The following is a 23,995-nucleotide window of genomic DNA, read 5'->3' as shown; positions in this document are numbered from 1 at the left end:
AGAGAAACAGAAGATGAATCGCCAGTCACTTTGGATTCAATCAGTGACTTCCTTAAACGGCAAAAGTAGGAATTCTCTGAGGAGTTTCAACTGCTTAACAGCAAATTGGATAAAATTCAATGAACTTTATTTCAGCATGAGAACCAAATTCAGGAGAATACTGCGAAGCTAATGACACTTGAAGAGGACGTTGAAGATAAATTAAACTCTGCAAAGAGTCATCTTTATCCAGTGATAAAATGCTGAAAAGGATCATTAGTGTCGAAAATAGAAACAGGAGAAATAACTTGCGAATCCTGGGTCTTGAAGAATCAATTGAACGCCCTGACCCTACGAAGTTTTTGCCAAACTTTCTGAAGCAGATTTTCCCTGCTTTATTCACTATCGAGCGGAAGCTCGATCGAGCTTTTCGCTCTCCGACTTTGAAGCCATTGTCTTCGGCGGTGAAACCCAGATCGGTCGGACTAACCTTTCAGGAGTTTCGTATGAAGTTTTGACTGATGGCATGAAATATAAAGAAGTTATGTTGGAATTTTATAATGAAGGATATAAACCATCCCTTCGGTTCCCCGCCGGTCTGACTATTGTTTTGAAGAACGGATTGCGAAAAAGAATAAATGCAGTTGAAGATGCTAAAGTTTCTGAAGGATGAAGTCTAAAACTGTTGTATTTCTTATTTGATCAATTTTTTTTCTTCTGTTAATATGAATTTAAAGTAAGGTTTCATTAAGCTTACAGTTTGGCTGTTCATATATTGTCTTGTTATATATTTCTTAGCTCACTGACTATTGGTCAGCTTTCTCGCTTTGGATGGGGGAGGGGGTAGGGCCTATTTCTCTCTGGGAGATGTGTTGGGTTGAATATATGGTTGTTCGAGATTTCTACACCCTAAGGCCAAAGAGTTTTCATTCATCTCACATGTTTATCATTCTTATTCTTGAATTGATTACTTTTTTATTGACTCTCGTCTAATTCCATCTGTAATCGACTGCAATTATGACATTATCTCCATTTCGGATCATGCTCCAATGAAACTTTCTATCAAGTTAATGGATACTTCTTCTACTAATAGGCAATGGCGATTTAATTCCAATTTGCTTCAAGACCTGGACTTTGTTAAATTTATGAAGGAACTGATTGATTTCTTTTTATCGACTAACAGTACGGAAGAAATTTCCAATGGCACAGTTTGGGACGCCTTTAAAGCTTATATCCGCGGACAGATTATTTCTTATTCTGTTGGTTTAAAAAAAACTTATTAAGAATGAAACATTTTTGTTGGTTGATAAAATTAAAGAAATTGATAAGAAATATGCTATTGCTCCTAGTAAGGAGCTCTACAAACAGAGAGTCGAACTTCAAATGGAACATAACTTATTATTAACATCCTCGATTGAAAATCAATTAATGGAAACTAAAAGTGAGTTCTATATTCATAGTGATAAATCGGGTAAACTATTAGCTAATCAATTGAAAACTACTTTGGTTAAACATCAAATTATCAAGATTCGTAAACATGATGACACTTTGACAGTGATCATGACGAGATAAACAAAACTTTTCAAGAATTTTATATGTCTTTATACAATTCTGATTTTCCTCATGACCCTAACACTATGCATGATATTTTAAGGAAATTGAACTTTCCGAAATTATCACCCGAAGAATGTTTAACATTAGAAACTCCTATTACAGATGAAGAAATAACAGCTGTTATTTCTTCAATGAATTCTGGCAAAACACCTGGTCCTGCTGGTTTTACAGTGGAATTTTTAAAGTTATTTTCCTCTGTTCTCTCTCCTTGGCTCTCTAGAATATTTAAAGAAGCAATCAGATTAGGTAAATTACCACAACCATTTTATGAAGCTTCTAGTTCTTCAATTCTTAAAAAGAATAAAGATCCTACTGATTGTGCATCATACAGACTGATATCGCTTCTGAATGTAGACTCCAAATTTTTTTCTAAAATATTAGTAACTAAGTTAGAAAAGATACTACCTCAAATTATCTCTGTGGACTAAACAGGATGTATTAAAAATCATTATTCTTTTTTTTAATATTAGGAGGTTAATGAATATTGTTTATACTCCCTCATTTAACACTCTGGAGTGTATTCTTTCATTAGATGCTGAGAAAGCTTTCAACAGAGTTGAATGGCTATATTTAGTTACTGTGTTTGAGAAATGTAATTTTAGTCCGATATTTATATCTTGGATTAAATTGATATATCATTCCCCTGTAGCTTCCGTTTGTATTTGTACTAACAATCAAAAATCTTCCTGTTTTCATTTATCTCGGGGTACTCGGCAGGGATGTCCTCTTAGTCCATTATTATTTGATATTGCCCTTGAACCTTTAGCAATTGGCATCCGAGACTCACCTAACATTTTTGGTATTACCCGTGGAAATGAAATACGTAAGTTATTATATGCAGATGATTTGTTATTATATATCTCTAATCCTGGGAAATGTATTCCCGTTGTTTTATCCTTCTTGGCTCAGTTTAGTAATTTCTCTGGTTACAAATTGAACCTTAATAAGAGTGAACTATTTCCCCTAAATATGCAGGATTCTATTGATGGATGTTTACCGTTTAAATTGGTTACTGACTCTTTTACATATTTAGGGGATAAAATTACGAAAAAGCAGAAAGATTTATTTAAAGCTAATTTTTTTACCTTTAATCGATTACATTAAATTTTTGCTTACTTGAATGGTCACCAATTTCTTTATCATTGATCGGTCGGATCATGGTATCAAGATGATTATTTTGCCTAAATTTTTATATGTATTTCAAGCGGTGCCTATTTTTATTCCAAAATTCTTTTTTGATAATGTTGATTCCAAAATCTCCTCATATACATGGCAGAACAAAAATCCTAGGTTAGGTAAAAGACATTTACAGAAATCTAAAAGAGGTAGGGTTTAGCTTTGCTTAATTTTAGATTTTACTACTGGGCAATTAACATTCAATATTTAAAATTTTGGTTATGAGACTTGGATGCTACTTCAAGTCCACATTGGGTGAATCTTGAATGTAAATCTTTACAAGGGTTTTCATTGGGTTCTATTTTAGGGACTTTGCTTCCCTTTACTCTTTCTAAATTGTATAAACAAATGGATAACCCAATAGTTAAATATACTTTACATATATGGTTTCAATTTTGAAAATGTTTTGGGTTGAATCAATTTATTTTAGCAAGTCCTATTATGTCTAATTTCTTTTTTCAACCCACTACTATGGATCAAGCATATTTGGCTTGGAAAATTAAAGGTATAGTATGATTTTGTGATTTATTTTTGGATAATTGTTTCATGTCTTTTGAACAACTATCTAATAAATATAATTTGCCTAGATTTCACGTTTTTAGATATTTACAGGTTAAAATTTTTAAAAAATACTGTTTCCCCTACCTTCCTGAATTTACAAACGTTTGTATATTCAATGGATATTTTGGAAAAAAAAATAGATTTAAAGCCTCTTCAGAAAGGTGTAATACCAATTATTTGTAATATAATCATGAAAATATGTCCAGTTGTATCTAATAAAATTAAGACTGATTGAGAAAGAGAACTTAAGATTATTGTACCAATTGAAAAATGGGAAAAAATCTTCAATTAGTTAACTCATCCTCTATATGTGCTAAACATGTGTTGATACAGTTTAAAGTAGTACATGGGGCTCATATGTCTAGGATAAATTACCTCGTTATTATTCTCATATAAATCCTATGTGTGATAGATGTCACTCCGAGATAGCTTCTCTAACTCAAATGTTTTGGTCATGTCCTTTGTTGAAAAAATATTGGAAAGATATTTTTGATATCATCTCAACTGTTTTGAATATTGATCTACAACCACACTCTACTACTGCCATTTTTGGGTTACCAATGATAGAATCAAGTCATTTAACCCCTTCAGCTCGTCGGATGATTGCATTTCTTACATTAATGGCTAGAAGATCAATTTTGCTGAATTGGAAAGAGATTGATCCTCCCACCACATTTCATTGGTTTTCTCAAACTATGTTGTGTTTAAATTTGGAAAAAATTAGAAGTGTTGTTTATGATCCCTCTATTAAATTTGAAAAGACTTGGAGGCCATTTATTCAGCATTTTCATATGATGTAACTTGACCATTTCCAAACTTATTTTATTTCTTTGTAATACATGGTGAGAGGAACGGAGTCAACGACACTAATGGTTCCTTTTTTTTAACGACATTACAAAACAGTCCATGCCTTTTTTTTTAGTTTAGTTGATTAACATTGTTTAGGGTAGTTTTTTTTTCGGGGGTATATGTTTGTTTTATTTTTCTTTTTCATGATTTTTTTAATAGATTTTTTTGTTTTATATTGTTCATCTGTATCATGTATGATAGGGAGATTTAATACTCGTGTCAACTGGCCTTATATTTAACTATGAAAATTACGATGCTGTATTCCCAATAATTTTGTATCAATACTGTGGTATGTTTATTATTATGATACTAATAAAAAGATTGAAAAAGAAAAAAATATATATGATTGTTTGAATATCTTACTTTACGGTCTGCTTTCTAGTTTTAATAACTTAGGGCCAGATTTTTTAATTACATGTTGATTGGTATTTAAAATGGTTTGAAATATTACCCTACTTAGTTTGAATGTGAAAGGGCTGAATCACCACATCAAAAGGAACAAAGTGTTTGCTTATATTAAAAAAATAAGAGCACTTTTTTTTACAAGAAGCACACATACGCAGCTGTGATAGCTTACGTTTCTTTACTGGGTGGAAGGGTATGCAATTCCACTCTTCGTTTAATGCAAAATCACGTGGAGTTTTGCATTTTGTAGATAATAACAGTTTCCTTTATTCAGCAAAAAGTTGTTTCGGACCCTAATAGTTGTTGATTTGTTATTGTATCAGGGAGTTTAGACAGTAACTTGATTGTTTTTGGCTAATGTATATAGCCCCCAATGTAGATGATCCAGGATTTTTTGAACATCTGTTTTCATTTTTGCCAGATTTGTGTACTTACTCCCTTGTGATGGGGGGAGATTTTAACTGCTGGTTAGATCCAGTATTAGATCATTCATCTATTAAACCAGCCACACTTAATAAATCAGCTTTGTTTATCCAATTTTTTCTAACTATATGTGGTAGAGTTGATGCTTGGCGTTTACTTCATCCGACGGACAGGGCGTGTTCTTTTTTCTCTCATGTCCATCATTCTTATACCGGGATTGACTTCTTTTACTGATATTCAAATGATTCCATTAGTTTGAAAAAAAATTGAATATAAAGCGATTGTTATCTCTGACCACTCTCCTGTAATTCTATCTTTAAATCTTCCTGGTCCTATCCCCATGAGTAGATTTTGGCGATTTAATTTAACTCTGTTATCTGATGAGGATTTTTAAAAAATTATGGAGAATCAAATTACTTTTTTGAATAAAATACGTTGGAAGAGACGTCTAGCCTTATTATATGGGATACTTTTAAAGCATACATCCGGGGTCAAATTATTTCTTATACTGCAATCATCATTAGAAAAGCTAACAAAGAAAGAAATGAATTAGCCAATCAGTTAAAGCAACTGGACCATAAATATGCTTTGGTTCCTGATCCTGAAACATATAAGAGACATATTGAAACTAAAACTAAATATAATCTTCTTTTAATGTATCCAATTGAAAGCCAACTTTTAAAAGATAGATTAGATTATGAGGACACTCAGTCCTCGTTTGTCATTTAGTAATGCATGCATTAAGAAATGATACAATGTTCCTCCAGTATGGTTAACGAAAACACAAGACAGACCAAGACTAAAACTGAAAAAAAACATATAATTATAACATAGTTACAACAGTGCAAAACAATACCATAATTTGATAAAGAGCAGACCATGGGCATGGTAAACAAAAAGTCTCAAAGTCCCGATAGCCCCATCATCTCACGCAGATGGTAGAAGGATGAAACTCTCCCCGCCATGAACCTCCAGCGCCGCAAACTTGCCAATGCAGCACCCTGGAAGCACCCGACCACAGCTGACTCTGAGTCTGTCCAAAAACGTCGAGCCTCCGACCAGCCCTCCGACATTGAGCACCATCTCTGCCGAGTGCTTCGACCCTGGCCCCGGCCGCCAAGCAACAGGCAAAGCCAAGGATTCGGGGCCTTCCCCTCCGGAGATTTTGGATCGCACAGTAGCAGCGGCAGCGAAACAGGCATTTCAGAAGCTACACCAGATGTTCCTCCCTGCTTCTTACATCCATCTGCATCAAATCAGGATTGTGCACGGCATCCTACTTGACAAATAACAATATTCATCACTGGAGTGGCCGCTGTGCGCTTCATCACACCACCGTCTTCTCTCAGTCAACTTCATATTCACGGAGATAAAACTGGTAAGCCACTGGCTAATCAATTGAAGCCATTTTCAGCCAAGCGGCAAATTAAAGAAATACATAAAATGAATGGGGACATGACAACTGACCACCTTGAAATTAATGCCACTTTTAGGGAATTTTATTCTAAATTGTACCGTTCTGACTGTTAATGATAATATTGCAATGAATAATTTTTAGATCAATTAAATATCCCTAATCTTTCGTTAGATGATCGTAGGCAATTGGATCAACCTATTTCCCAGGAGGAAATTGCTCAGGCTATTTGAGAATTGCATTCCGGGAAATCCCCAGGACCCGTGGATTCTCTGAAGAGTTTTATAAGGCTTTTTCCTCCTTGCTTATACCACACTTATGTTCTACCCTTACAGATTCCTTTAAGGTAGGAAGACTACCGCAGTCTTTTTACGAAGCTTCCATTTCACTCATTCTCAAAAAGAATAAGAATCCGACTGAATGTTCTTCATATAGACCTATCTCTTTACTCAGTTTTGATACTAAAATTTTATCCAAAGTATTGGCTCGCAGACTCGAAAATATTATATTGTAGTGGTGTGCTGCACACAGCGCTAAAAAAAAACCACACGTAGTCAGTGAGTTAGAATTGTGATAAAAGAAATTTATTCAAACTTCGCGGCCTGCTTTAAAGCCTTCCTGTTCCCGCCCTCCCTGGGTGGGACTGCTGTGGGGAATGCATAATCGCAGACCCTTTCCACGTGCGGGATTTCCCCCCTGCTGCTGAAGATGGCCTGGCGCACCTTTTGGGGCCGGCCTCTCTGCCGGCGTGCGGCGGTTTGTGTGTGCTAGAAAGTGGGTCGCCGCATAACCCACCCCCCGCCCCCAGAACTGGCGATACATCCCCCAGTGTCCACAGTCTGGATCGACCTCTGTTTGCGAGGTCTGCCCCTGCTCCACGGTTCCTGAGCCTGGACTGGCTGCGCCAAGTCCACATGGGCCAGTTTGAGTCGGTCCACCGTGAAAACCTCCTCTCTCCCCCCAATGTCCAGCACGAACGTGGACCCGTTGTTCCTGTTCACCTTAAATGGCCCCTTGTAGGGCCGCTGTAGCAGGGCCCGGTGTCCGCCCCGTCGTACAAAAAGAAACTTACAGTTCTGCAGGTCTTTGGGTACGCTGGTCGGGCTCTGTACGTGCTGTGAAGTGGGTATGGGGGCCAGGTTACCGAGCCTCTCACGTAGTCTGTCCAGGACTGCTGTGGGTTCTTCCTCTTGCCCCCTTGGGGCTGGTATGAACTCTCCTGGGTCTACCAGGGGTGCGCCGTACACCAACTCGGCCGATGAGGTGTGCAGATCCTCCTTGGGTGCAGTGCGGATTCCAAGCAGGACCCAGGGAAGTTCGTCCACCCAGTTAGGCCCTTCCAGGCGGGCCATGAGAGCCGACTTCAGGTGACGGTGGAAACGCTCCACTAGTCCGTTCGACTGTGGGTAGTAGGCAGTTGTGTGGTGTAGCTGTGATCCTAAAAGGCTGGCCATGGCCGACCACAGACTGGAGGTGAACTGGGCGCCCCTGTCGGAGGTAATGTGGGCCGGTACCCCAAAGCGGGCTACCCAGGTTGCGATCAGTGCTCGGGCGCAGGATTCGGGGGTGGTGTCGGTGAGCGGGACTGCCTCTGGCCATCTGGTGAACCGGTCTATCATAGTTAGGAGGTACCGCGCTCCTCGTGACACTGGCAGGGGCCCCACGATATCCACATGAATGTGGTCGAACCTCCGGCGGGTGGGTTCGAACCGCTGCGGTGGAGCCTTGGTGTGCCGCTGCACCTTGGCCGTTTGGCACTGCATGCACGTTTTGGCCCATTCACTGACCTGTTTACGAAGTCCATGCCACACAAACCTGTTGGAGACCAGCCGGACGGTTGTCCTGATGGAGGGGTGCGCTAAGTTGTGAATTGATTCGAACACCCGCCGGCGCCAGGCTGCTGGGACGACAAGGTGGGGTTGGCCAGTAGCTACGTCACACAGGAGGGTCCTCTCACCTGGGCCTACGGGGAGGTCTTGGAGCTGCAAACCGGAGACTGCAGTCCTGTAACTGGGGATCTCATCGTCTGCCTGCTGTGCCTCTGCCAGCGCTGCATAGTCCACCCCCTGGGACAGGGCCTGTATGGTAGGTCTGGATTGTGCCTCCGCCACGACGTTGTCTTTTCCCGAGACATGCCGGATGTCCGTCGTGTACTCGGAGATGTAGGACAGATGTCGCTGCTGGTGGGAAGACCAGGGGTCGGACACCTTACTGAATGCAAAGGTAAGCGGTTTGTGGTCCGTGAACGCGGTGAAGGGCCTACCTTCTAAGAAGTACCTGAAATGCCGGATTGCCAGGTATAGTGCCAATAGCTCCCGGTCGAAAGCACTGTATTTGAGTTCAGGTGGTCGTAGGTGTTTGCTGAAGAACGCCAGGGGTTGCCAACGACCCACGATGAGTTGTTCCAGCACTCCACCCACAGCTGTGTTGGATGCGTCCACCGTGAGGGCAGTAGGAACGTCCATTCTGGGGTGCACTAGCATCGCGGCGTTTGCTAAGGCTTCTTTGGTTTTAACAAAAGCGGCCGCGGCCTGTTTATCCCAGGTAATGTCCTTGCCCTTACCCCACATCAGGGTGAACAGGGGGCACATGATTTGGGCTGCTGAGGGGAGGAAACGGTGGTAAAAATTCACCATACCCATGAAACGTCGACTGTACCTCTTCCTAGAGAAGCTGTCTGGCCTGCTGCGTTCACCAGCAACTTCGATGTGTGTTGCTTGAATTTCCAGCATCTGCAGAATTCCTCATGTTTAGGAATAATGGTGCATAGTTCTCTGAAGGTGGTATCATGTGGATAGGGTGGTCAAGAAAGCTTTTGGTATGCTGGCCTTTATAAGTCAGAGCACTGAGTATAGGAGTTAGGATGTAATGTTAAAATTGTACAAGGCATTGGTGAGGCCAAATTTGGAGTATTGTGTACAGTTCTGGTCACCGAATTATAAGAACGATGTCAACAAAGTAGAGAGAGTACAGAGAAGATTTACTAGAATGATACCTGGGTTTCAGCACCTGAGTTACAGAGAAAGGTTGAACAAGTTACGTCTTTATTCTTTGGAGTGTAGAAGGTTGAGGAGGGACTTGATAGAGGTATTTAAAATTATGAGGGGGATAGATAGAGTTAATGTGGATAGGCTTTTTCCATTGAGAGTAGGGGCGATACAAACAACTGGACATTAGTTGAGGGTTAAGGGGCAGAAGTTTAGGGGTAACTCTTCTGGGGCAGGTGGGACCTGTACAAGAGAGACGGGTTACACTTGAACCACAGGGGGACCAATATCCTTTCAGGGAGGTTTGTTAGTGCTATTAGGAAGGCTTTAAACTAGATTTGCAGGGGGATGGGCACCAGAGTGCCAGAGCTGACAGTGTGGCTGGGGTGAAAATATATGATGTTGAAAGTTTAAGCAAATCTGCTGATAGAAAGGTTGTGAGTGGTGGTAAAAATCTTCTGAGGTGTATATATTTCAATGCTAGGAGTATTGCGGGGAAGGCGGATGAGTTGAGGGCATGGATTGACACGTGGAATTATGATGTTGTAGCAATTAGTGAAACTTGGCTACAGGAGGGGCAGGACTGGCAGTTTAATATTCCAGGGTTCCGATGTTTCAGATGTGATCGAGGCAGAGGAATGAAAGGTGGGGAGTAGCATTGCTTGTTAGGGAAAATATTACAGCAGTGCTCAGGCAGGACAGATTAGAGGGCTTGTCTACTGAGTCCTTATGGGTGGAGCTGAGAAACAGGAAAGTTATGGCCACATTAGTGGGATTGTATTACAGACCACCCAATAGTCAACGAGACTTGGAAGAGCAAATCTGCAGAGAGATAGCAGGCAACTGCAGGAAATATAAAGTTGTGGTGGTAGGGGATTTTAATTTTCCATACATTGATTGGGACTCCCGTACTGTTCGGAGTATAGATGGTATAGAGTTTGTAAAATGTGTTCAGGAAAGTTTTCTAAATCAATATATAGAGGGACGAACTAGAGGGGATGCAATATTGGATCTCCTGTTAGGGAACGAATTAGGGCAAGTGTCAGAAGTCTGTGTAGGGGAGCACTTTGGTTCCAGTGATCATAACACCATTAGTTTCAACTTGATCATGGACAAGGATAAATCTGGTCCTAGGGTTGATGTTCTGAACTGGAAGAAGGCCAAATTTGAAGAAATGAGAAAGGATCTAAAAAGCGTGGATTGGGACAGGTTGTTCTCTGGCAAAGATGTGATTGGTAGGTGGGAAGCCTTCAAAGGGGAAATTTTGAGAGTGCAGAGTTTGTATGTTCCTGTCAGGATTAAAGGCAACTTGAATAGGAATAAGGAACCTTGGTTCTCAAGGGATATTGCAACTCTGATAAAGAAGAAGAGAGAGTTGTATAAAATGTATAGGAAACAGGGGGTAAATCAGGTGCTTGAGGAGTATAAGAAGTGCAAGAAAATACTTAAGAAAGAAATCAGGAGGGCAAAAAGAAGACATGAGGTTGTCTTGGCAGTCAAAGTGAAGGATAATCCAAAGAGTTTTTACAAGTATATTAAGAGCAAAAGGATTGTAAGGGATAAAATTGGTCCTCTTGAAGATCAGAGTGGTCGGCTTTGTACGGAACCACAGGAAATGGGGGAGATCTTAAATAGGTTTTTTTGCGTCTGTATTTACTAAGGAAGCTGGCATGAAATCTATGGAATTGAGGGAATCCACTAGTGAGACCATGGAAACTGTACAGATTGAAAAGGAGGGGGTGCTTGCTGTCTTGAGGAAAATTAAAGTGGATAAATCACTGGGACCTGACAGAGTGTTCCCTCGGACCTTGAAGGAGACTAGTGTTGAAATTGCGGGGGCCCTGGCAGAAATATTTAAAATGTCGCTGTCTACGGGTGAAGTGCCGGAGGATTGGAGAGTGGCTCATGTTGTTCCGTTGTTTAAAAAAGGACCGAAAAGTAATCCGGGAAATTATAGGCCGGTGAGTTTAACGTCAGTAGGAGGTAAGTTATTGGAGGGAGTACTAAGAGACAGAATCTACAAGCATTTGGATAGACAGGCGCTTATTAGGGAGAGTCAACATGGCTTTGTGCGTGGTAGGTCATGTTTGACCAATCTGTTGGAGTTTTTCGAGGAGGTTACCAGGAAAGTGGATGAAGGGAAGGCAGTGGATATTGTCTACATGGACTTCAGTAAGGCCTTTGACAAGGTCCCGCATGGGAGGTTAGTTAGGAAAATTCAGTCGCTAGGTATACATGGAGAGGTGGTAAATGGGATTAGACAGTGGCTCGATGGAAGAAGCCAAAGAGTGGTGGTAGAGAATTGCTTCTCAGAGTGGAGGCCTGTGACTAGTGGTGTGCCACAGGGATCAGTGCTGGGTCCATTGTTATTTGTCATCTATATCAATGATCTGGATGATAATGTGGTAAATTGGATCAGCAAGTTTGCTGATGATACAAAGATTGGAGGTGTAGCAGACAGTGAGGAAGGTTTTCAGAGCCTGCAGAGGGACTTGGACCAGTTGGAAAAGTGGGCTGAAAAATGGCAGATGGAGTTTAGTACTGACAAGTGTGAGGTATTGCACGTTGGAAGGACAAACCAACGTAGAACATACAGGGTTAATGGTAAGGCACTGAGGTGTGCAGTGGAACAGAGGGATCTGGGAATACAGATACAAAATTCCCTAAAAGTGTCATCACAGGTAGATAGGGTCGTAAAGAGAGCTTTTGGTACATTGGCCTTTATTAATCGAAGTATTGAGTATGAGAGCTGGAATGTTATGATGAGGTTGTATAAGGCATTGGTGAGGCCGAATCTGGAGTATTGTGTTCAGTTTTGGTCACCAAATTACAGGAAGGATATAAATAAGGTTGAAAGAGTGCAGAGAAGGTTTACAAGGATGTTGCCGGGACTTGAGAAACTCAGTTACAGAGAAAGGTTGAATAGGTTAGGACTTTATTCCCTGGAGCGTAGAAGAATGAGGGGAGATTTGATAGAGGTATATAAAATTATGATGGGTATAGATAGAGTGAAGGCAAGCAGGCTTTTTCCACTGAGGCAAGGGGAGGAAAAAAACAGAGGACATGGGTTAAGGGTGAGGGGGAAAAAGTTTAAAGGGAACATTGGGGGGGGGCTTCTTCACACAGAGAGTGGTGGGAGTATGGAATGAGCTTCCAGACGAGGTGGTAAATGCGGGTTCTTTTTTAACATTTAAGAATAAATTGGACAGATACATGGATGGGAGGTGTATGGAGGGATATGGTCCGTGTGCAGGTCAGTGGGACTAGGCAGAAAATGGTTCGGCACAGCCAAGAAGGGCCAAAGGGCATGTTTCTGTGGTTCTGTGGTTCTATGATTATTAGATGAAATATTAAACGGACAAACCATTGAAAATAAATTGAATGTTGACTTTTCTGTCCGAGAAAACACTTTGCAGTAACACAGTGCCGAATGCAGATAAATTGTCTCTGAAATATATCTGAATGATAGAGAGTATAAGAATATAAGAACCATGCAATGCCAAAAATAGGTTCTATGTATAATCTCTCGAAACCTGCACATAAATCAGCCTTCTGTCCCTAGAAAAAGCCAGGAATAACTCAGCCGTCAAAAATTTCCAGATGAGGTCAAATAGTGGATCTCCCTGACCCGTACAAAGCAATGAATGAGGGAATTCTTCCTAAAGTAGCAGAACAAGATGACCCCCTTCAAACAGATGGGAATAACAAGAACCTGACGATATTGCATCGAATATATTGAAGCGTCCACAATTACCTCAAGTCCTCGGACTGATAGATCTGCACAAACATACCGAGTGTTACGAGACAGGAATTCCAACCAAGCGAAGCAAATAATTGTACAGAATAAATACGGTCCATAACATAAATCTTCATAACGCTATCCTGGACTCAAACCCCTCCAGCAAAGTTAACATTTCACATGCATGACGTACGTGGAATCATACACTGCGCTGAGGTCCTCACGGGTAAACGGATATCTACTTCGAGCGATTTCAAATGTAAATTTATTCCAAACCATTTTAAGGGACTCCTGTGTAGGTTCATGGAGCTTAGAATAATAGAGAGCTATAGGTCACCCTGGGTAATATCACAGCATTGTGGGCCGAAGGGCCTGTATTGTGCGGTGTTTTTTCTACTTTTTTTTCTATTTTCCACAGTTCTGCCCTATTATGCATATCCCCATTCTTCTCTCCGAATTTGTTCCATATCACGTTGCAGCTCCCTTGGTTAACACGGAAAGTAAACCCATCAGCATTTTAGAGATTATCAGCGAACCGTCCAAGACCGGTCCGACCACTTAATTGCTGCGGAAACGCATCCTCCGCACAACAACATCAGAATGACTGAGGGACTGATGACAGCATTCCGGCAGAGGAATCCGGGAGAAAACAGCAACCCTCCTTGATGGCTCAGTGGTGGACACGGAGAGAAGTGTCAAAATCTCGGGCGATAATATCTCCGAGGATCCGGCATTGGTCCAGCACAGTAATGCAATCGCGATAGATGACAGGGGCTCGACAGCATTAGCTGCTTGTTTAAATACAGTATATCACGGATGTCCGAAACAGTGAAGCTCCCCCGACACTGTCCCATCACACACTCTCCCGGGGTCAGACACAAAGTGCAGCTCCTTCCGCACCGTCCCATCACACTCCATGAAAAATATACAAGACAGATTACAGACCAGCCTGAAGCTGTCAGAAGAAAACCGAAATGAATATTATATTATTTGAGTGGGACGTCGCTCGAATAAACTCATACACTGGTGCACATAGTGGAACGGATAACAGACCCGGCAAACATAAGAGTGCGGAGATACACGGTGAAGGGAGCAACTTAGAATTGTTGAGAGAAATGTATTCATAAAAATGCTGCTGGAACATAAACGCGCTGATTCTGAGATTTATTTCGATTAAATTATGAAAATAATTACATACTTATTTATTTAAATAATTTAATTTATTTATTTTGTTTATTTTAATTCAACATTTGAGAATTTGTGTTGCCAAGCCAGAGAAAGTTACAGATCAGTCGCTGCTCAATTGGCTCGATGAGGGTGAGCAGCGAATAACGTGCAGAATGAAGTCGGGCCGAACGGTCTGTTTGCCATATCACTCTATTACACAGAATGTACTGCTCCGTAAAACGTCATCATTCATAAGTGCACGGTCCATCTCACCATTTTAACATATAGAAACTATAGACCTTTTAACCTGACATCAGTGATTGGGAAGTTGTTGGAATCGATCGATAGGGATAAGATTACGGAGTACCTGGAGGCACATGGCAAGATAGGACAAAACCAACATGGCTTCCTGAAAGGCAAATCCTGCCTGACAAACCTACTGCAATTTTTTCAGGAAATTACAAGCACGGTGGACAAAGGAGATGAAGTAGACGAGGTGTACTTGGATTTTCAGACGGCCTTTGACAAGATGCCGCACATGAGGCTGCTTAGCAAAACAAGAGCCCATGATATCACAGGGAAAACTACTAGCGTGAGTGTAGCATTGGCTGGTCGGCAGAAAAGAGAGAGTGGGAGTAAAAGGATCCTATTCTGGCTGGCTGCCGGTTACCAGTGGAGTTCCGCAGGGGTCGGTGTTGGGACCGCTGCTTTTTGCGATGTCTGTCAATAATTTGGACTACGGTATTAATGGATTTGTGGATAAATTTGCCGATAATACAAATATAATACAACGTTGGGCGTTGAAAAAGATCATCTCTCCGAAGCTGCTGGGTAAACTGTCCTCGTTGGGTCTCAACACCTCTGTCCGTAACCAGATCATGTATTTCTTAATGGAAAGGCCACAGTCAATCGTGCTCAAAACAATAATTAAGAAGGTAAAGAAAAGATATGAAACTAAGCTGACCAATAATATTAAAGACGATACGAAATGTTTCGTCAAACACAGGAAGTGTAAGAGAGAGGGGAGAGTGGAGATCAGACCGCTGGAAAACGATGCTGTAGAGGTAGTAACGTGGAACAACGAAGTAAAGGATGGACTGAATAAGTATTTTGAATCAGTCTTCACTGTGGAAGACACTAGCAGTATGGTAGAATTTCCAGGTGTCAGGGGTCATGAGGTGTGTGAAGTTATCATAACTGGAGAGGAGGCTGTTGGGAAACTGAAAGGTCTGAAGGCAGGTAACTCACCTGGACCAGGTGGTGTACATCCCAGTGTTCTGAATGAGGTGGCTGACGAGATCGTGAAGCATTGGTTATGATCTTTGAAGGATCACTGGATTCTGGAATGGTTCTGGAAGACTGGGAAATTGCCACTGTCACTCCACCCTTCAATACGGGAGAGAGACAGAAGAGAAATAGCCATAGACTGGTTGTTCTGACCTCAGTGGTTGGGAAGATGCTGGAGTCAATTATTAAGGATAAGATCTCAGGGTGTCTGTCAAAACAACAACAACAACAACAACCACTAACTATCTGATGGTCCAGCCGTCAGGACAAAATGTTTGAAGTATCAGTCCTGGTGACAGTTTTCTCTACCGCAAGCTCATGACATCTGCGCTTAAATCCCGCTCCTGACATACTGTAATCAGAAGCTACTGACGGTGCAAAGTCAGTGACAGGACATTGTTACTTGTCTCTCGCTCAATGATTTAAAAGGAGTAATTAAATGATATCCTAATTTATGAAAAGCAACCGTTGTGGGCGTATAGATGCCGAGTATAGATCCGAGTGTACAAGATAAATTATAACCGGAGAATGCAATATTCTTAGTGAGCAGCACGGACCGCCATCTGCTCTATCATGTTTCTACATCGAGATTTTACAAGCACCTTGTTGCTTCCAACATTTCTCTTTTTATTAGTTGTGGCTTTGTATCGGTTTGTACGTTGGGATAGTTGAGGTTTTGATCAAATCCTTGAGCTTTAGAAAGTTTATCACCGAGGACTTATACAAGCCGACTACAGACTGTGAATGTCAAACAAACAGACAACAACAACAACAACAACAAACACTAACTATCTGATGCTCCAGCCGTCTGGAGAAAATGTTCGGTGTATCAGTCACGGTGATAGTTTTCTCTACCGGATGGCAATGACATCCGGCTTTAAACCCCGCTCCTTACATACTGTTCCCTCCACTCTATCCCTGCCGCTTTAATTCACTGTCTATGAAGGGGTTAACTGCACCTGTTCGTGCACTGGGATTAATTAAGTGAACATCCACAGGGTCTGATTGCGTCATCGGTTTGTGCTTCTTTAGTACAAATAGGGGTTGCCCACAATGATTGTCAGTACGAGCAACGCCTCCGGTAATGACACTGTTCAACAGACCTGAGAATCGGAGTTCCGACACACCGATCCTGGAGAGTAGAGCGGGACAGTTCAAGAATGGGTCGGAATCTGGGATCGGTTCAGTGGAAAGTTACACCAATGGATCAGAACGTTTCAATGCGGATGTCTACTTCAAAACTCATTCAACTGACGTTACATTATCACAGCGGATCTATATTGCGCTCTTGGACTTTGCGCCGATTTACTACCCAATTCTTGCTGTCGTTGCCGTCCCAGGTAAGTCGAAGTCTCATGTAGAAACTATTTCGAGCGGTAGCTATACCAAGGTCTTATTATCGCAAACAACACGCATGCCACGTCCACTCCTCCCCATGTTACCCACAAACACACACTGTCCTTTTTGTTTGCTTGATATATATTCGTAACTCCGCATTTATATTCGGTAAATGTTGAAAACGCCCGTGTCAGACTGACGACTTATTGTCTTTTCCGACAGTTAGGGATGCTGTCAAATCTTTACATTAAATTTCTGTTTAATTTGCTCAAGATCCGTGAATTTCTCAAGCTGAGCCAGCATTGTATTGTCCATCCCGACCTGTCTTTGAGAACGGGTGTGTCAGGTGTCTTGTGGAACAGCTGATGTACTTGAGGACTGGGTATCCCGCATGGCTGTTCGGGAGACAGTACCAGGGTCCTGACTCAGAGACTGTAAGGGAATTGCGATATTATTTTCCGTGTTAGAATGGCGTATCTTAGAGGGAAATGTCCAGGCAGCGGAATCCCCATGCTGTACTGCTCCTGAACTTCTAGATGGTCGCAGTCGTAGGTTAGGAAGTTGTCAACGAGTCTCGCTGAGTTGCCCCAGTGTATAGTGTAGACGGCAGATGTTCAAAGATACGCGCCATTCTCTGTTCTTGTGTTGTTTTTTACTTATCGAGAATGTAAACTCACCTTCGCGCCGATTCCAAACTCTGACCCTGCCCGCTGCACTAACCTTCCATAAATATCACACACAGCTGCAATGGACGTCTTCATCCGCCTGTTTGTTAATAACTCTGAGCACAGTACAAGCCTCTGTCCTCTCCATTACCCCACAGATCAGCTGCAATGGACGTCTTCATCCGCCTGTTTGTTTTTAACTCTGAGCACATTGCAAGCCTCTGCCCTCTCCATTACCCCACAGATCAGATTCTCCTGCGGAGAATCGAAGATTTTGATTCTCTCTGTCACCGGGCATGATGAACCCATGATTCCCGAGTCAATTCCTGGCTTCAGAGAGAGAAGTTTCACCGACTCTCTGTAGCCCTTTCTGAGCTCAGACCAATTTTTGTGCAGCATCTCAGACTCTGCTCGTCGCACACTCGGAATATGTTTGACTTTCTCACTAAAAGCCCGTTTATCGTTTGGCACGCAATGCGTTCAGCGCGGACCAAATAGTGAGTCGTGAGGGAAAAAAAAATATTCGCTTCTGCCTTTCTATAGTTTGTTAGTCTAAAACACGGGTTCCAAACTCTGACAGAGTTAAACCAAAACACAGCATATGGCATCTGCACCTTTGCCAGACAGGTGAACATTTTCTATCCGCAGAAACAGTATATGTGGAACAAATCAGTAAGATCAGTATATATAGATTCATGACCTTAGCGAAAGTAGTAAAATGGTGGAGAAATTCCAGCTCTGTCAGTGCGGGGGGGAGTGGGGAGAGGTCGGTGAGAGGGTTTCCGAGATCACGGTCGGATGTGCAACTGAGTAGAAGACGACAATCGGTGCGATGGAGAATCAGTAGACTTAAATGTAGTGAAAACTTCAAGACCATCTATTCAGTATGTGAAATTTTTATGTAATCTATATCCCTCCTCCTTAAAATGCGTGTTTGTTAGTTCAGTAATGACGTCAAATCAGCTTCTTGCGTTAATCCGGGGGCTTTGTGGAAATTAAAATACACCATCCCAGCCATTAGTAATGCGTTCAATGCACGTTGTTCTACCCGTACCTAAGTTACTGTTGCTCACATTGCCTTATTCTCTCCACCGGACCCCTACCTGACTATTTAATTTTACACCTTGAGTTGACCTAAATATTCTTGCGTTTGTTCGTGCCGCCAGTTTCGATCCCCTGCAGCCTTCTCACACTCTCATTGTGTACCCGTGTGTTCATTGGGGATGAAAGCTTTCTAACAATCTCCATTACTTACAAATAAACTCCACCTGTGATCTAATCGCGACGCCAAGGCGTTGAATGACCGTCCTACAGTTTCAGCAGCAACTCTATCTGGGTGTTTGTCTGCATCACTCCCACCTGAAACATCAGACTGCAGTACTCTTCTGTTTTCAGCTTTTCTATGCATCCGAAACACTGCCCTTTCAAAGGGACCGAGGAGTCTGTTAATTATAACATACTGATCAGATCCGTGCCTTCTGGTGAAAGGTCTGATTTGATAACGCAGGACCAAAAGCAGTAGAAGATACAAAGGATACGGCATTTCCCCGAACCGTGTCCAGCTGAAATGTTATGATTTTATTGACCCCAGTTCCATGTTGCATGCAGCCACGGTATTCCATCAACAAGGACAACCTTCGCATTATTGACTTTGGCGGTGTGTTACAGTGACGTACAGAGATCGGTGATACTGCACTGAACCGGGGCAAATATCAGCTCGAATTGTTCGACTGAATTTGGCTCATTGCTGAACTTAATCTCTGCTGCTTCTCTCAGACTGTATATTTTATTTGGGGAGAGAAATTATGCAAACGACATCCGCTCATTTTTGTCCGCACTCAGATATCGGATTTCAAAGCGTCTTCTGTCCAGTGGATAATGTCATTTTCACGAATTAGCATTCTTATTGAATATTAATCCCTGACTGACCCAAAAACTGTCTCCAATCAGCGATAAGTTCTTCTACCTCTGCAGCGTGCAAGTTTTTGATTTTGTTCTCAGTACATTTTACAAAGTCTGATGTAAAATATTTGTCCTTCTGCTTTTCACAGTGAACGTGGTGACGATTGTCATACTATCACGGGGAAAGTGCGGACTGTCTAAAACTGTCACCCGCTATCTGCTGGCCATGTCAGCCGCTGACCTAGCGGTCGTTTTCCTCGACGTTATATTGATGAAAATTCCGAAGGCTTTTCCGGATGTCTTTTCGTTCTTGTATTACGTCCGCGTTTGCAGAATCCACGTCTTCTTACTGCAGGCCGCAACAGATTGCTCTGTTTGGTTCACCGTCGCCTTCACCTTTGATCGATTTGTGGCTATTTGCTTCCAGGATCTAAACGCTAAGTATTGCACTGGGAGAACGGCGGCTGTGGTTCTGAGCACAGTGACTGCACTGAGTTGTTTAAAGAACATTTCCTGGTTCTTCATGGTCCAAGATATATATACTTCCTCTAACATAGCGTGGTCTTGCATGCGGAGATGGGAATTTCTTGAATCACTATTTTGGACAGTAATCGATGTCGTACGTTCTGTCCTTTCGACTGTGATCCCATTCCTCGTTGTTATCCTGCTCAATGCTTTCACCATCGCACACGTTTTACTGGCCAGTAGAGCCCGCGGCAGACTCCGGGCTTCCAGCCGTGGTCAGAGTTCCAGAGACCCGGAGATGCAGAGCCGCAGAAAGTCCCTCGTTTTATTGCTGATCGTCTCGGGAAATTTCATCCTGTTATGGGCGTTGTATGGGGTGATGGCTATCTGGAACAGGATGGTTTATGTAGTTGTCTTCCCATATTGGCTGACGATACCCTCATTTTTCAATGAACTGTGCTACATGCTGCAACTTCTGAGCTGCTGCACAAACACCGCTCTTTACGCCGTCAGCCAGACTAAGTTCAGACAGCAGCTGAAGCAGGTGCTGAATTCTCCTCTCACTCTCATTTGGAAACGGATTCGAAACTGAGGGTCCATCTGACCTGCATCCGTCTCTTCTACTTTCAAGAAGGAGGTCAGAATGTTGGCCAATGCTGGAGGAACTCAGCAGATTAGACAGCATCTACGGAAGAGAAAAAAAAACAGTTGGCGTTTCTGTCCAAAGTCCTTCTTGAGAATTGGAAAGGAAGGGTGAAGACGGCAGAACAGAAAAGCTGGTGGAGGGAAGGAGAATAGCAAGAAGGTGATAGGTGAGGCCAGCCGGACAGGAAAGCTAAAGGGCTGGAGAGGAAGGAATCGGATGGGACAGGAGAAAGGGAAGGAGGAGGGGACCACGAGGGGTGATAGACAAGTGAGAAGAGGCCAGTATGGAGAATGGATCAAGAGCGGAGAGAGAGCATCGTTACCGGTAGGAGACCCGGTATTCACGCCATTTTGGTTGGAGGCTTCCCAGATAGAATTAAAAAGCGTTTCCCCTGAACCGTGTTGCAGGCGGAGAGTTCAGGGGTGGGGGAGAGGAAAACATAAGTTTAGATTAGATTAGATCATGAGGACACGCAGTCCTCTTTTATTGTTATTTAGTAATGCATGCATTAAGAAATGATACAATATTGCTCCGGTGTGATATCACAGAAACACAGGACAAACCAAGACTGAACAACTAACAAAAACACATAATTATAACATATAGTTACAACAGTGCAACAATACCATAACTTGATGAAGAACAGGCCATGGCACAGTAAAAAGTTCAAAGTCTCTCGAAAGTCCCACATCTCATGCAGACGGGAGAAGGAAGAAAACTCTCCCTACCATGCCCGACCACAGTCCGGCTCTGAGTCATCCGAAAACTTGGAGCTCTGATTAGCCCTCCGACACCGAGTAACAATACCATCTCTATCCGAACACTTCGACCCCAGCCTCGGTCACCAGCAGCAGGTAAAGCCGGGGATTTTGGGGCCTTCCCTCCGGAAGATTCTCGATCGCACAGTAACAGCGGCAGCGAAACCAGGCATTTCAGAAATTTCTCCAGATGTTCCTCTGCTTCTCACGTCTGTCTTCATCAAATCAGAATTGTCCATGGCCCCTATTTAACAGATACGATATCATTTCACCGGAGAGCTGCGCGCGCTGCATCTCTCTGCCATCTTCTCCTCCCTCCTACCAAGTTTCTTGGTGGGATGGTGGAAATTGCACTGTAGAATATGTTGAATGCGAGGTGACATTTGGTGGAATGTAAGGAGAAGAAGAATTCTGTCACTGTTAAGGCGACGGGAAGATTAGATGAGCGCGGATGGGCCGACCATATTTTTAAAGGAATGCTACAAACAGACATATCACTACTTCTCATCCCCATCACTCCGCTTTCGGAGGGATCGCTCCCTCCGTGATTCCCTTTGTCATCCGTCCCTCACGACTGATCTCCCTCACGGTCCTTTTCCCGGAGCGGTCAGCCTACTACACCTGCCACTCACCTCCTCCTATTCCGGTTCCCCGGGCAATTCTACAAGGTGAGGTAACACTTCACCTGATCTGTTGCGGCCTTTTCCACATTGGCGAGGCCCGTGATGATCTGGGCTTCATTTCGTCGAGCACCAGCGCTCCAGCCATGAAAAGCGGAGCTTTCTGGTGTCCAAACATTTGAATTCTGGTTCCCACTCCCGATCTGATATTTTCAGTCCATGGCTTATCCTTGTGCCACGGTGAGGATGCGCTCAAGACGTAGGAGCAACAACCTGATGTCATGAATGTCGGTTAAAAAATTCCTCCTCCTCCCCTCTACTTCTATTCACCGCTCTGGCCTCATGTTTATTCTCACCCGCCCATCACCTCACACGTCGTCCCCGTCCTGCTCCGTATTCCCTGTGCTCCTCTGTCCTCTCGTACCAGTTTCCTTCCGCTCCAGCGCTTCATCTTTCAAACCCACTTCGCTTCATCTATCACCTTTTCCCTCCCCAGCCATTTGTTCTGTTGACTCCCCGCTTACTTGTCAGAGCTGAAGAAAGTTCTCGGGTAGATGATGGAATAAACGGCAAATGCTTATTCATGTCCAGAGATGCTGCCTGATCTGCTGAGTTCCTCCAGCGTTTTGTGTGTTGCTTTGGATTCCACTATGTGCAGAATTTCACATGTTTAAAATATTAATATATATGTATTTTAAAATTTTGAAATGGACGGAGACGCACGGATGAGAGAATCATTACCAAATACTTCACACTGCACGTGATTCCGGAGATTAACTTGTCGGGGAAATGTGAATGGAAGAAATTGTGGCAGGAATAAATTTCAGCACAAAAATAAACAAAATATATCCCGTCTGCTGTTCTGTTATCAATAGTGTTGGAATTTATCAGAACGACAAAGCACCCTGTAGTAATACAAGACCTCACACCGGTGGTGTACCTCGTGATAATACAGAACTGGTCATATTTTATCTTTCAGAAAAAAAAACAACAACAACATGGAAAACATACAACTCAATACAGGCCCTTCGGCTCACAAAACTGTGCTGAACATGTCCCTACCTTAGAACTACCTAGGCTTCACCCATAGCCCTCTACTTTCCTAAGCTCCATGCAGCCATCCAGGAGTCTCTTAAAAGATCCTATCGTTTCCGCCTCCTCCACCGCCGCCGGCAGCCCATTCCACGAACTCATCACTCTCTGCGTAAAAAAAAACTTACTCCTGAGATCTCCTCTGTAACTACCTCCAAACACCTTAAAATATGCCCTCTCCTGCTAGCCATTTCAGACCTGGGGAAAAGGCTTTGACTATCTACATGATCAATGCCTCTCATTATCTTGTACACCTCTATTACGTCATCTCTCATCCTCCGTCGCTCCAAGGAGAAAAGGACGAGTTCATACAACCTATTCTCATCAGGCATGCTCCCCAATCCAGGCAACATCCTTGTAAATCTCCTCTGCACCCTTTCTATGGTTTCCACATCCTTCCTGTAGTGAGGGACCCGAATTGAGCACAGTGCTCCCAGTGGGGTCTGACCAGGATCCTATACAGCTGTAACATTGCCTCTTGGCTCTTAAACCCAATCCCACGATTGATGTAGGCCAATGCACCGGATTCATGCAATTCAGCTTCTGAAGTCGCAATTAAATACATATAAATGGTTGTTAATATGAGATAACCAGCGAAATTCAGAATTACTGAGCCACAGGTCAGGAACATCAGATGCGATTACACACGGATGGAGACAAGATCAAATGCGAAACAGCGATGCACCCGGCAATGAAATTGCGACCGTGCAGAGGAATGTGGAAAACGCTTTTAGCATCTTCAGCTCAAATCCTGTCTCCAGCACCGCGGGCCAATAAAGCGTCTATATTGCAGTCTGGCATTGACCACGACAATGATAAAAGTTGACTGAACATGGAATAAATAAAACACGGCTCAGGTGGAACACGTCAGTTGAAATTGTACAACTGCTCAGGCCAAAGAGGACATG

General features: G+C 42.8%; 1 pseudogene; it reads left to right on the top strand.

Annotated features, from left to right (window-relative positions):
- LOC134341921 (zinc finger protein 721-like) overlaps positions 1–23,995 on the top strand; it is a 99,994-nt pseudogene that overhangs the window by 24,557 nt on the left and 51,442 nt on the right.

Source organism: Mobula hypostoma, unplaced genomic scaffold, assembly GCF_963921235.1.
Source record: "Mobula hypostoma unplaced genomic scaffold, sMobHyp1.1 scaffold_42, whole genome shotgun sequence".
Taxonomy (NCBI): Eukaryota; Metazoa; Chordata; class Chondrichthyes; order Myliobatiformes; family Myliobatidae; genus Mobula; species Mobula hypostoma.
This window is presented reverse-complemented; position numbering and strand designations above follow the sequence as displayed.